We start from the raw sequence: 12743 nt of genomic DNA on the forward strand, positions 1-12743 counted from the left end.
CAGCGCTGCCGGCGCCGAGCGAATAAATCTGTACGAGACGTGCGGACGGCAAAGTGTTAATAGTAAACTAAGACTTTTCGCAGATAATGCAGCTATCTGTAATGGAATACTTGAACATATTCTCAGTTCTAGCATATTAAATTTCCTTGAGAGGGAAAAGTTTCTGTCCACAAATCAGCACTGATTTAGAAAGCATCGCTCGTGCGAAACTCATCTTGCCCTTATCTCACACGAGATCCTGCGAACGACGGATGAAGGGCAACAGGCGGACTCTATATTCACAGATTTCCGTCAAGCATTTGACACGGTGTCACACTGCCGACTGTTAATTAAGGTACAAGCACACGGAATACATTACCAGGTATCTGAGTGAATCGGAGCCGGCCGCTGTGACCGAGCAGTTCTAGGCGCTTCAGTCTGGAACCGCGCGACCGCTACGGTTGCAGGTTCGAATCCTGCCTCGGGCATGTATGTGTGTGGTGTCCTTAGGTTAGTTAGGTTTAAGTAGTTCTAAGTTCTAGGGGACTGATGACCTCAGATGTTAAGTTCCATAGTGCTCAGAGCCATTTTTTAGATTGCGTATTGTTGGAACGGTACTTCCGTTGCTTTATTTGAACAAATACAGTAGTTACAAGTGCGAAACGAGTTTAGTGTTTGGCGCATAACACAAACTTCTGCCCTGCTGTAGCTATGTAAAAGACTGAGCAGCGTGAAATCTGCGGGTCGTGAAGAAAGGCAGTCGTACTGCTACGTGTTTCCAGCCAGAGTGGAGTGCGAAATATAGTTCAAGCCAGCAGCACAGTTCGTCAACAAGAGAATAGCCGGCGAGTATGCTGCGAGCGTGTAGACTGCATTTGCCGTCACGGTGCCCTCAGACGTAAACTTTTTGATCGTCCCTTATACGTGTACCGTCAAGTTAGAGTGTATTAGATTAGGAAGAGATTAGTACGTATTGCCGACAGTAGGGTTAGAAAAGATAGAGGTGACTGGGTTACGGGTGCCTCGGGCGGTGCCAAATGCTTGCGCTAGTTGGGGACAGTGACAGGAGCGCCCTGGAATGGAGCGCGAGAATTGGGCCGTGGCCGGCGTCGCGTCCCGCGGGATGCCGGCCTCCGCCAGTGGCCGCAGTTGAGTCTGGCCGCCAGCGCCCTCACACCGGCCGCTGCGCTGCGCTGCCCGGCCACGTGGGCTGGTCTGGGCTGGGTTGCAGGTGGCGAGATTCCGCATCGGGGCTGCCAGCGCCCTGCCTCCCCGAGGCCAACGCGCCGCCCTGCCGCAGGCCGTCCCAGTTAAAGACAGACCCGCACCCGACACACGACCGTCTCTCGGACGCTGTCGACAGTTGCTCCTCTCGTATAGGGGAGATCTGAGCAGACCGGACAACGCAGTCACTCCCAGATGACATTACGCTTATACGAAGCGTATTCGGAAAGTAAGGACCGATTAGGCGCGAAATGGAAGTCACTGTTAAAATCCGATGGAACTTCGCGCAGATGTGTTGGGCAGTGTCTTTAGTGTGCCTGTCGATCGCATCACGTCGCTATTTTCAATTCTGAGCGCAAAGTGATCACGTATAAATAAGTAAAACAACCGTGTTTTCCGCCAAGCTGGCAGTGACCGAGCGGTTCTAGGCGCTACAGTCTGGAACCGATCTACCGCTACGGTCGCAGGTTCGAATCCTGCCTCGGGCATGGATGTGTGTGATGTCCTTAGGTCAGTTACGTTTAAGTAGTTATAAGTCTTGGGAATTGACGACCTCAGATGGTAAGTCCCATAGTGCTCACAGCCATTTGAACGATCTATTTTACCGAGGAAAAGAGTACAGAAGTTTCTTCGGCTGTGCCATATAGAGTTGCGGCCGCTCACAGATTATTAGACCCCGTACAGCCATGAGACAGTGTTGATGCAGCCCTGTGAATCACATTACACTCATTATGAAGATGTACAAGAAAGGACTTCATTTGATCACGGAGAATACTGGAAAAAATCCTTGTTCACGTCTAAGTCAATCTGACCCTGCCATTCCAAGTCATGGTATGATACCGAAACATCACAGAAGCGCTTCAGACTCAACTACACGCCCCGCACACTACGGTGAAACGCTCGATTTCGCCTTCGGTGCACTCGGCGCCTTACATCATTCGAAAAGAGGCAAAAGTTTCGAATCGACGGGCGGCACTATACGCCTCCGATAGGCTACAGTCTATTTTCGGTGTTTTTGGCCGATCAAAGACGTGCAGCTTTACGTGCTGCTGGAGCGAGGTATCCGACTCAAGATGTCCGTTATATCCAGTTCCTCTCGCAATGTTCGCTCGAAAACTGTGTGATACGGACCGGCATTTACTGACAGCAGAACTTCTGTCCATATTGGGCACTGCACGAGTCTCGTCCCCCATCCTAAGTCAGCGTTACACGGCTGCGAGTGGTACACCATTTCTTCTTAGACACGACGGCCAGCCCGTGTTAGCGCAGCACCAAACTGGGTCACTTCTTTCACGGTGTCGTCACGGGCACGTCCAAACACAACAGCCCCTTTTCCCTGCTCTGTCACGTCTGCACGTCGACCCATCCTAGAGCGCTGATTCCATACAGCTGACGGGTACACACAAAATACTTCACTGCCGTAACTCGCGCCATCGCTGCAGAGTCACATGACCGCCTAGTACCAGTGACACACCAACTGCAGCACTCGAACCGACTAGTGTGTTGCTTTCAGACGGATTCTATTATTTTGGCCAATGAGCATTGAGTGTGGGTTTGTTCCTCATGGTCCTGTTAACGCCGGGACCAATTTCAACCAATTCTCGTACACAAATAACTTACCACGCGGAAAAATATACTGTTGGAGTAAATCGTCCCTAGCACCCTTATGGATCGGGCGGAGGGGGGCAGGGGCGTTACACCTAAAAATAATCGAATACGAACTGCAGTGAGTGGCCGAATGTGACAGGGAGGCACTCAGTGTGACAGCGGCCCATCCGATATGACTCAGCAGCACACCGCTGACGGTATGGTATGTGGATGCCCGTTCATCAAACACTTGCGCTCGTTGGGTTGATTTCGGGGGAAGAGACCAAACTGCTTTCAACTGTGTTCTCCGCTCCGGGATCTTCCCTTCCGCGTGGAAGCAGGCGGAAGTGGTGGCTGTCCCCAAGGCCGGCAAGGATCCGCGTCGGGTGGAGCACTACCGGCCGATCAGCCTGCTCCCGTCTCTCTCCAAGATCTTTGAGAGACTGTACGTGGGGCGGCTGTGGCGCCACGTCACTGCCGAAGGGCTCCTTCCAGCGGAACAGTTCGGATTCCGGCGGGGCCACGACCACGCAACAACTATTACGCCTGGTGGAACAGGCGATTCGGGCGCTGGAGTCGAGGGAGTACCTTGGGGCGGTACTCCTCGACGTCTCCAAGGCGTTCGACTGCGTGTGGCACGAGGGCCTCGTGTACAAACTCCTTGTACATGGGGTCCCGACGTCACACGCCCTTCTGCTGCGGTCCCACCTCGCAGGCCGCACCTTCCACGCCCGGGCCGGCAGCGGCACCTCCACTGATCGGCCAATTCGTGCGGGGGTACCGCAGGGGTCGGTTCTCGGCCCCCTGCTGTACACCTTGTACACCGCTGACGCACCGCGGGTGGCGCGCGTGGAGTTGGCTCTTTATGCCGACGACACTGCACTGTTCACCCGCAGCATGAACGTGGTCGCGATGTGCCGCCGACTCCAACTAGCGTGCGACGTCCTAGGGGCGTGGTCCACCAAGTGGCGACTCAAGTTTAACGCCGCCAAGAGCCAGGCGGTCGTCTTCACTCGGAGACGGCTGCCTCCAGACCTGCCGCCTGTCTCGATCTCGGGACGCCCCATCCCGTGGTCACCGACCGGCACATACCTCGGTGTGACGCTGGACAGGCATCTCACCTGGCTGCCGCACATCCGAGACATCAGGGGGCGGGGGGGGGGGGGGGGGGGGGGGGGGGGTTGGGCGTCTCCGGGCGCTCTACCCGCTGCTGAACCTCTCATCCACCCTCCCCCCTCGGCATGGCCTGACCGTGTACTTGGCCCTCATCCGGCCGGTACTCGAGTACGCCGCCGTTGTGTGGGGGAATGCCGCTCCATCGCACGTTGCGATGCTCCAGCGTGACCAGAATCGGGCGCTGCGACTCGCTCTTCACCAGCCGCCTCGTTACTCCACAAGGCTCCTTCATGAGGAAGCTGGCGTCCCGTTGCTGCGGGATCGCTTCAGGCAGTACGCCAGGGTGTTCTATGCCTCTGCAGAACACTCTGGCAGTCGTCTTATACGCGGACTGGGACACAATAGTTCTTGAGGTCCACACAGGAACAGCAGCTTCGCTGCTTAGCCTGTCTTCCTCCTGGTAGATTTGCAGTGCAGTGCAGCAGACCAAACTGCGAGGTCATCGGTCTCAGCAGATTAGGGAAGGATGGGGAAGGAAGTCGGGCTAAAAGCACTGCCTCTGCGATATAGAAAATCTACCTTATGCACTGTTAACATGGAAACCCACGTTCTTAGGTAATCTCAAATACGCTATGATCCGTGCGTCTTGCACCGATTATCAACATAGGCTCAAAAGTCGGTTAACTCGCGGTGTGCTGCCATGTTCACTGTACGCCAGACTACTGCAGAATGCTCAGATATCTTGTCTGCGTTCTGGGGTAAGGGAGGAAAGGGGTGACTTGTCAGCATTGCTCTGTAATGTGTGGATATATGTCAGCCAAACTTGCGACACATATATTTTACTACCTAGAAAAAAGAAATACTGTGAGTTTCTGCTCGCAGATGGGATAGTGATGAAATGTACGCCTAACTCTGGAACGCCTTGATCGATTTCAGGTAAACTTAGAACGAATACGACATACTATCTGGAGAAATAATGGTAGGGAGGGGGGGGGGCGCCGATATAAAAGAATCTCTAGCACTGTCAGGAGTCGGAGAGCGGGTGAGATGTTAAGATAATAGCAATGGACTTTTTAACTGTGGTATATATAGTTTTTAGAGCTGCTAGGCTCAAAGTTCTGATGAGATTTCAATCCCAGTGGTTCGTTGAGTGTAGCGGTGGAGGTGTGAGACACGGAAAGCAATAAAAAATTAGTGATATTGAATTTGTACCCAAGCGCGTTGGGGATTGAATGATTGGTGACATTTTCGATGAGATTCCCCACCCTCTCCCTCCCCTTATTGGAAGGGTAGGGATGACAATGGTGTGACATGAATATAATCAAATAATATTTTGTATTTTAATTTATGTACCTTTTACTTTTCGATCCGTCTTCTGGTGCTTTGAATTTACAGCATCCAAATTGCCCATTTCTGTGATGCCTTGAATCTGATGCTGACAAAAAACATATTGTACGGAGCAAGAGTAAACAAAATTACGACCGATTCATGTCACTATTTTGAGTAAGGTTATTCCTTACTACTGCTGAAATGTAAAACAGCTCCAATAACATTGAGATTCCTAATTGGTACAATGCAACATAATTCAAATCGCACCATTTAGCTTTGGACACCACACAAGAAAACTTCACGTGTCAATCAAGTCAATTATCGATGAAAATATAGAAAGATGTTACTATATAGCTGTTTGGCACATTAAAAGGTACAAGTTTTCCAGGATATACTACTGTATATTGTTACATATTAAGGCACATACATTCGTCTTTCTTTCAGTGATCAGATACGCGTATGTATCAATCAATCATGCCTTTTCTCCTAAATGATTCGCAGTTTAACACAAGTGTAACAGCAAAATTGTTGAAATAGTCATTGCTGCAGAATTCAGTTTTTTCAATCAGCGAATCTCCTATCGCTTCAAACTTGTATAAATAAATTTTTAGCTCTTCTAGTAAGCTGAGACTTTTCTGGTTTCTGTTACTTGGAGTATATTCAGGATTTGCTACATTTAATTTATTTTGTGACCTGTCGCCTGCACACGTTATTACTATGACAGATTTGTTCAAGTAATTCAACCTAGTTGCATAAAATATTTGATGAGGCGAACATCCGCAACTGAGGAACATATTAACAGATTAAAAATCCGCTTCAGTTGCCAGTGATTTCTTATTTGTTGCAAGACCCGCTACAAACCCTAAATCTTCATCTTCAGGTGCTACCAAATAATTATGGAAACCACCAAACATTTATATTTCTATGATTATTTAGTGGTACCTGATGATGAAGCTTTAGGCTTCGAAACCGGTCGCGGAACAATGAGAAATTACTGTCAACTGAAGTGGATTTTTTATTCTATAAACAGTTCGTGCGAAAATCGTTTTCATAACAGTTTCAATTTTTTCTGTTTGTGATATGCATAGCGCAATTTTCACTGCTATGTAGCAAACATTACGTTTCTTGTTTATCTATAGCTGCTTTTTTGATAAAGGATCCCATGCGAATACTGCATTTTCTGAAAAATTTGTCACCTTGCTTTCCAAGAATAGGTTAAGATAGCATATTTTGTTACGGTACTATTGTCTATAACGTTGTAGTCATTCTTGCATAACTGAACCTTTCTGAATAATAAGTTGATGAATGTACAGGGTGACAAATATTTAACTAAATGGAAAAAAACGTAAATTAGTTACAAACTACGACATGCACATACTTTCTTCAACATGTAAACGTCGCTACAGATATTCGGATTTAGGTTATGATATTTTCGATGTGCCTGAGATCATATGCAATGATGTGGCGCAGACGAATAGCAAAATTCTGCATAACCCGCAGACGTGTGGGAAAATCGATGCAGTCGATGACATCCTGAATAGCTGTTTTCAGCTCAGCAATGGTTCTGGGATTATGGCTGTACACTTTTGTCTTCAACACAGCCCCTCAAAAAGGAGTCGCATGTGTTCAGATCTGGACAATACGGTAGCCAATCGAGGCCAATGCCAGTGGCCTCTGGGTACCCCGGAGCCAGAATGCGGGCCCCAGAGTTCTCCACCAGGACATCAGACACTCTCCTCCTTCGATGGGGTCGAGCTCCGCCTTGAATGAAACACATCTTGTCGAAATCGGGTCAATTTGGATAATGGGGATGACACCATCTTCCAAAACCTTCACGTAACCGATTATTCCGTGACTGCATGTTGCACACCACACTGTCACCCGTTGAGGGTGAAGAGACTTTTCGATCGCGAAATGCGGATTCTCAGTCCCCCAAATGCGCCAATTTTGCTTATTGACGAGCCCATCCAAGTAAAAGTGGGCTTCGTCGCTAAAGCAAAACGTATTCACATCAAAGTCTTATCGATTTCCTGGGGCTGGTTTGAAACACAGCGCGTGTCTTCTCGATGTTTTCAGGCATGTATTCACGAACACTACCCGATCTCTCAAACTTGCGTATCAAATGCTTGATTGTTAGCTCACTTGCCTTCAGCTTGAACTCGATCACAAACTTTCTTTGAGCCGCAGTTGGGTCGTCGTTGCTCGCATAGTAGGCCTTCACAAGCACTTTGCGCTCAGGCACGCTTTACCGTGACATTTTCACGTGCAAATGGCCGACAAGAAGTCGCGTGCGCTTCCACATACTAATTCCCATCATGCCCCGCGGCCGACCGTGCAGTTTGAACGTCCTAACGCAAACTGTTCTGAAGTTATGACTATTTTATTTCATAGAGTTCAATAATTGTCCCCTGTATCAGTCTCAACTAACTTTTGCTATGACTTTAGTGGTTCGCAACTCTTGCCGGAAAAGAGGTGCTCTTAATGGAACTGTGAACGCACCTGCGTTGCCTGTTTCATGACTGAAGGTGATGTGACGAGCTGTGAATGATGTAATCACTGGACAATAATGCTTTGGAGATCCAGATAGCACTGGCGTTTTTCGTTAACGCGCTTTCAGCTGTCAACAGATACTTTATGTATCTCCGTCATTCAAACTCGTCGTTATACGACTGACATCGGAAAGTGATCTAGTCAGGTTCCTTCAGAAGCAGTGAATATTGTGTACTAAGTGTGACTATGCAATGGAGGCGATTTAGATTGATGAGCGTAGTCTTCGTGTTGTTACTGGCGGAACGAGGCTATGAAATTAGCAACTATTCCTTTCGAAAACCATAAAGACAACCGCCGATGGATGGAACGGAAATGTGACACGTTACTTGACGAGTCACTGCGATTAGGTCTAGGACATAACCCACTGAGTAAGTGAACAGCACCGTGGTCGGCAACGGCATGCCACCACCTTACCTTACCTTGCAGCCCACTTTCCGGGAATGGATATTCCTTCCGCGACCGGAATTCGAACCTGCTACCCCCTCTTAGATAGCCACAGCACTGGCGTGCGTCAGTGACGTCGGTGGCTACGGAGGCCGGAACACTGCTGTGTTCGAACAAACCCAGCTACGATGACGGCCTCACCGAAGTCGACGTCCAGCAGTGTTGAAGAAAAACAGAGATTGACATAAAAGAAATGCTTTATTAGTGACACATCGTCAAGGGAAACAGTGGCGTTCCTCATATTCGAGAGGACAGCCGACCAAATTCCGCCCGATTAACAAGATTTAGTTTTCTGGAGTTCGCTAATCGGTTAGGGTGACTGCCAGGATGATTCCTTTGTGCTCCGTCTATACTGCGCTTGCCACCAAATTGGTGTTAAACCTGTTTTTCTTCCAATGACACCATCTGAATCATGCAGAGCATTAAGAGATTTGGCTCTAGCATTGCAGACTAAGACGACGCGATTCACTCCATTGTAATCCATCAAGGACCTTCCTCAGCCTCCGGGCCGAACACTGTCACGTGAAAGTCCCTGTGTAGTGGTCAGAGTCTCACCACGATTGTGACAACAGGGTTCTACTATATTTCTGCATTGTGCTGTCCCTTAGAGTGGCACGACAACCGCAGTTTGCTATTCCAAATTGTAATTCTTTTTTCATCCAGATGAATCCTGAAAAAGTCTTCACTAAAAGAAACATAGTCTCGTTCTCCACAGCCATACTGATTACATAGATATAAACATTGGCTTAGCTTTTTCAAATATATTTATGCTACGCTCTACTGTTAATATCATGGTTCACTCGTCAAAATCTGTTTACCAGTTTCGGAACAGTCACAATATTTAGGATTTACACGTTTTGATGGACCCGACTGCTGTCGTATGCGGAAGTATGTGATTCCATACCCAATTAAGGAAACGTCACGTTGGACAGTGAGGGAACAAGGATGTTTCAGAGCAGCTATATTGTTTTATTGCTGCAGTATTATTCTGCAGTAGCAGGATACAGTAATATCCTTTGTTAGAGTACTGGTTCTTACCAGTCAAAACTATAAAAATTTAACTGATAACATAAACAATGAAAAATTCTCGGAATTCAAAAAAATTCCCGGGTTTTTCCCGGATCTCCCGGTTGTCCCGGGTCGTAGCCGCCCTGAATAAAAGGATCACAGAGGAAAAATCGCTTTCATTCTACGTCGTTCACGTATGTCGAGCGGTGGAGTGGTGGATAGTCTGAAAAAATAAATGCCTTTGTCAAATGGAAGCTGGAGAAGGAATGCGAAGAGAACAGTCAAATTACTCGCGCAAAGAAATCCCGATAGACGGAGGCCAACAGGAATGACAGTTCGGGAAATACGCAAAATAAAGGAGTTATTGGAAGCGTAGTGGAACACTACGCAGAGGATAAGGGGCAAGCCTGCAAGGAGAGAAGCGAAGGAAGCAGATGTGGTGGCAGCAAGGCAGCTGTTGCCCATAAGCCCACACGTTTAACTCTTGGGTTAAGTCAGGCCAGCGTTTTTCGCACTTTGCACGCATACGGCTTCCATCCGCATCACACGTCGCTTCAGCAGCAGACTAACCAGCAGGACTGCAAAAGACGAACGGTACTCTGTCGTTCCATTCTCCTGCATTATCAGGACAATAGACTTTGCCACTGAACAAACTTTTATACGACGGACGTTCAGTAAACAATGCAGCACTTTTTTTCTCGACCAGTTCCGGTTGAACAAATGCGGGATTCGCTGAGGTGCATCGTGGAATATACGAGTACCAGCATCAGCCCCCACGCTTTCATGAAGTTCCGATCGGTGCCGGCGAAATACGTAGCCTTCAAAACCGGCGGTTGTAGGGGATGTGCGTTCCGAGCAGAGAGCTGTCACTGAGTTTCTTTTGGCAGGAAATCTGAAAGATCTCAGATCTCCGGTAGCAAACTATATTGGTCAAAAATACTGACAGCCCGGGGAGAGCCAGCCATGATAAAACTCTTCCATCTGCTGTGCAAAATGTAAGAGACAGGCGAAATACCCATAGACTTCAAGAAGAATGTAGTGATTCCACTCCAAACAAAGCAGTCACTGACGGGTGTGAAAATTACCAACTATCAGTTTAAAAAGTCATCTTTGCAAAATACTGCCACCAGTTCTTTTGAGAAGAATGGAAAAATTGGTAGAAGCCGGCCTCGGGGAAGATCAGTTTGGATTCCGGAACGGAACATGCAGGGCAATACTCACCCTACGACTTGTTTTAGAAGATAGGTTAATGAAAAGGCAAACCTACATTTATAGGACTTGTAGACTTAGAGAAAGCTTTCGACAATTTTGACTGGAACACTCTCTTTGAAATTCTCAAGATAGCAGAGGTAAACAGCGAGAGAAGTGCTACTAACAACTTGTATATTGAGAAGAAATAAAAACTTTGAGATTTGCCGATGACATTGTAATTTTGTCAGAGACACAAAAGGTCCTGGGACTGCATAACTGATCATGGTGCAAGTAGGGAGGATATAAAATGTATATTGGCAATGGCAAGAAGAGAAGCATTTATGAAGAAGAGAAACTTGCCAACATCGAGTATACATTTAAGTGTCAGGAACTCGTTTCTGAAAGTATTTGTACGGAATGTAGCCATGTATGAAGTGAAACATGGACGATAAACAGTTTAGACAAGAAGAGAAGCTTTTGAAATGTGGCGCTGTAGAAGAATGCTACAGATTAAATGGGTAAATCACGTAACTAATCAGGAGGTACTGAATAGAATAGGGGAGAAGAGAAATTTGTGGCACAACTTGACTAGAAGAAGGGATCGGTAGGCAGGACACGTTCTGAGGTATCACGGGATCACCAGTTTAGTATTGTAGAGAACCCTGAAGCGTAAAAATCGTAGAGGCAGACCAAGAGATGAATACACTAAGCAGATTCAGAAGGATGTATGTTGCTGTAGTTGCTTGGAGATGAAGAGGCTTGCACAGGATAGAGTAGCATGGACGGTTGCATCAAAACAGTCTTCAGACCGAAGATCACAACAGCAACTACAATTTGTACAATAATATTGTATCTATGAACGCTTCCAGTTATCTTTCGATGAGAGATGGTTTTGCAGCAGTTGAGAACAGTCCAGTTTTCTCCCTGACAGGTGATTTTGCAACAGTTGAGGGCAATACCGTTCGTTATACCTCAAGAGAATTATAAGCAACCTGTCTTTAATTGATGTTGTTCCCCTCCACGCAGGACCGAGGAAATCAGGAGTGATAACAACAGTAACTAAAGGGCACTTGGCCTTCTGGTGCAATAAGATATCTCTTAATCCACGGACGCTAAATCCTTTGCTACTTTATTCTGTTTGGTATGTATCACTGTATACCACGGAATAACAACTACCATATGTTAGAATATTTTCCTTCCTGAGATTTGACTATTCAACAGTACAACTTCTTTCAGTTGGGATTTTGCATGGCATTTACATAGAAAGACTTATGGTACGCTTTTCCGATTTTGTTCAGAACATCTTGCAATATCCTACCTGTTGTACGGAAGTTTATCTCCGAGATATATTTTTATAGGATTCCTACATTCTGGATAATTACTTGCATTGTTTCACTGGGATTCAACGGACAATATATTGCATCTGGTATGTGATTTAGGATCTTCTGTGCAAACTGCTTTGATGCACTCTGACGACGAGTATTCAAAGTTTCTACATTTCTTCCGCATCCTTGTTGAATTACTTGTTAAGCATTGAACTCTATGTTCCACATATTGTGTGACTTTTAAAATCTGTCTTACTATGTTGTTCCAGAATACCTCTGCATATTGGCGTTATCTTCTCAGGCCGCGCAGCTCTCTGGACAGGATCACTGTGTTTTGCTGCGAGTCAACGTTCGCCGGGAGAATGGGAGAAAACTCTAAGAAACGGCTTGGTGGCCGGCCATCAGCGGAGGCTCCAAAGTCGGAAAAATCTCCACAGCAGAAGAGAATTTTTGATTTGCGAATTCTCGTGAGAAACTGTTTCAGAAACATTACCATAAGCACTTCCCCTTCAGGTGAGTGCTTTCCGAAAGTTTTTTGGGAAGCAGCTCTTCGGCAGACTGGGGTCTTTAAATCTCTCAACAGCACTCACAGTGATCACAGTGCTCTATTACGTGCGATGTTAAAAGAAGTGGTGCGGCTTTATCTTACTCCGACCTTTGAACTGAATCATCCAGCCGGTTTTAGGGGAAACCAACAATTTAGCGTCTACTCGGAAGCCCAGTGCAGCTCTGCATTTTAGACATTTACAGATCGTGGCAAAGAATCCTATGATGGAACCCCGAAACTTGAAGTATGTCCTTTGGCATTGACCAGCTGGGTGGGTTACAGGGGCTGAATGAAAAGGGGCCCTGGAATGAGAAGTGCCAACAATGTCTCACCAGCGCTGGGTGACCATGGGCGAGTCTGGCTGAAGTACCAAAGCTTACGCCTAATTACAGAAAGCCATGACAGATACTGCGCTGTGAAGGCAACTGTGCGTGCTCGGGTAC

This window comes from Schistocerca gregaria, chromosome 4, assembly GCF_023897955.1.
Source record: "Schistocerca gregaria isolate iqSchGreg1 chromosome 4, iqSchGreg1.2, whole genome shotgun sequence".
Classification (NCBI taxonomy): Eukaryota; Metazoa; Arthropoda; class Insecta; order Orthoptera; family Acrididae; genus Schistocerca; species Schistocerca gregaria.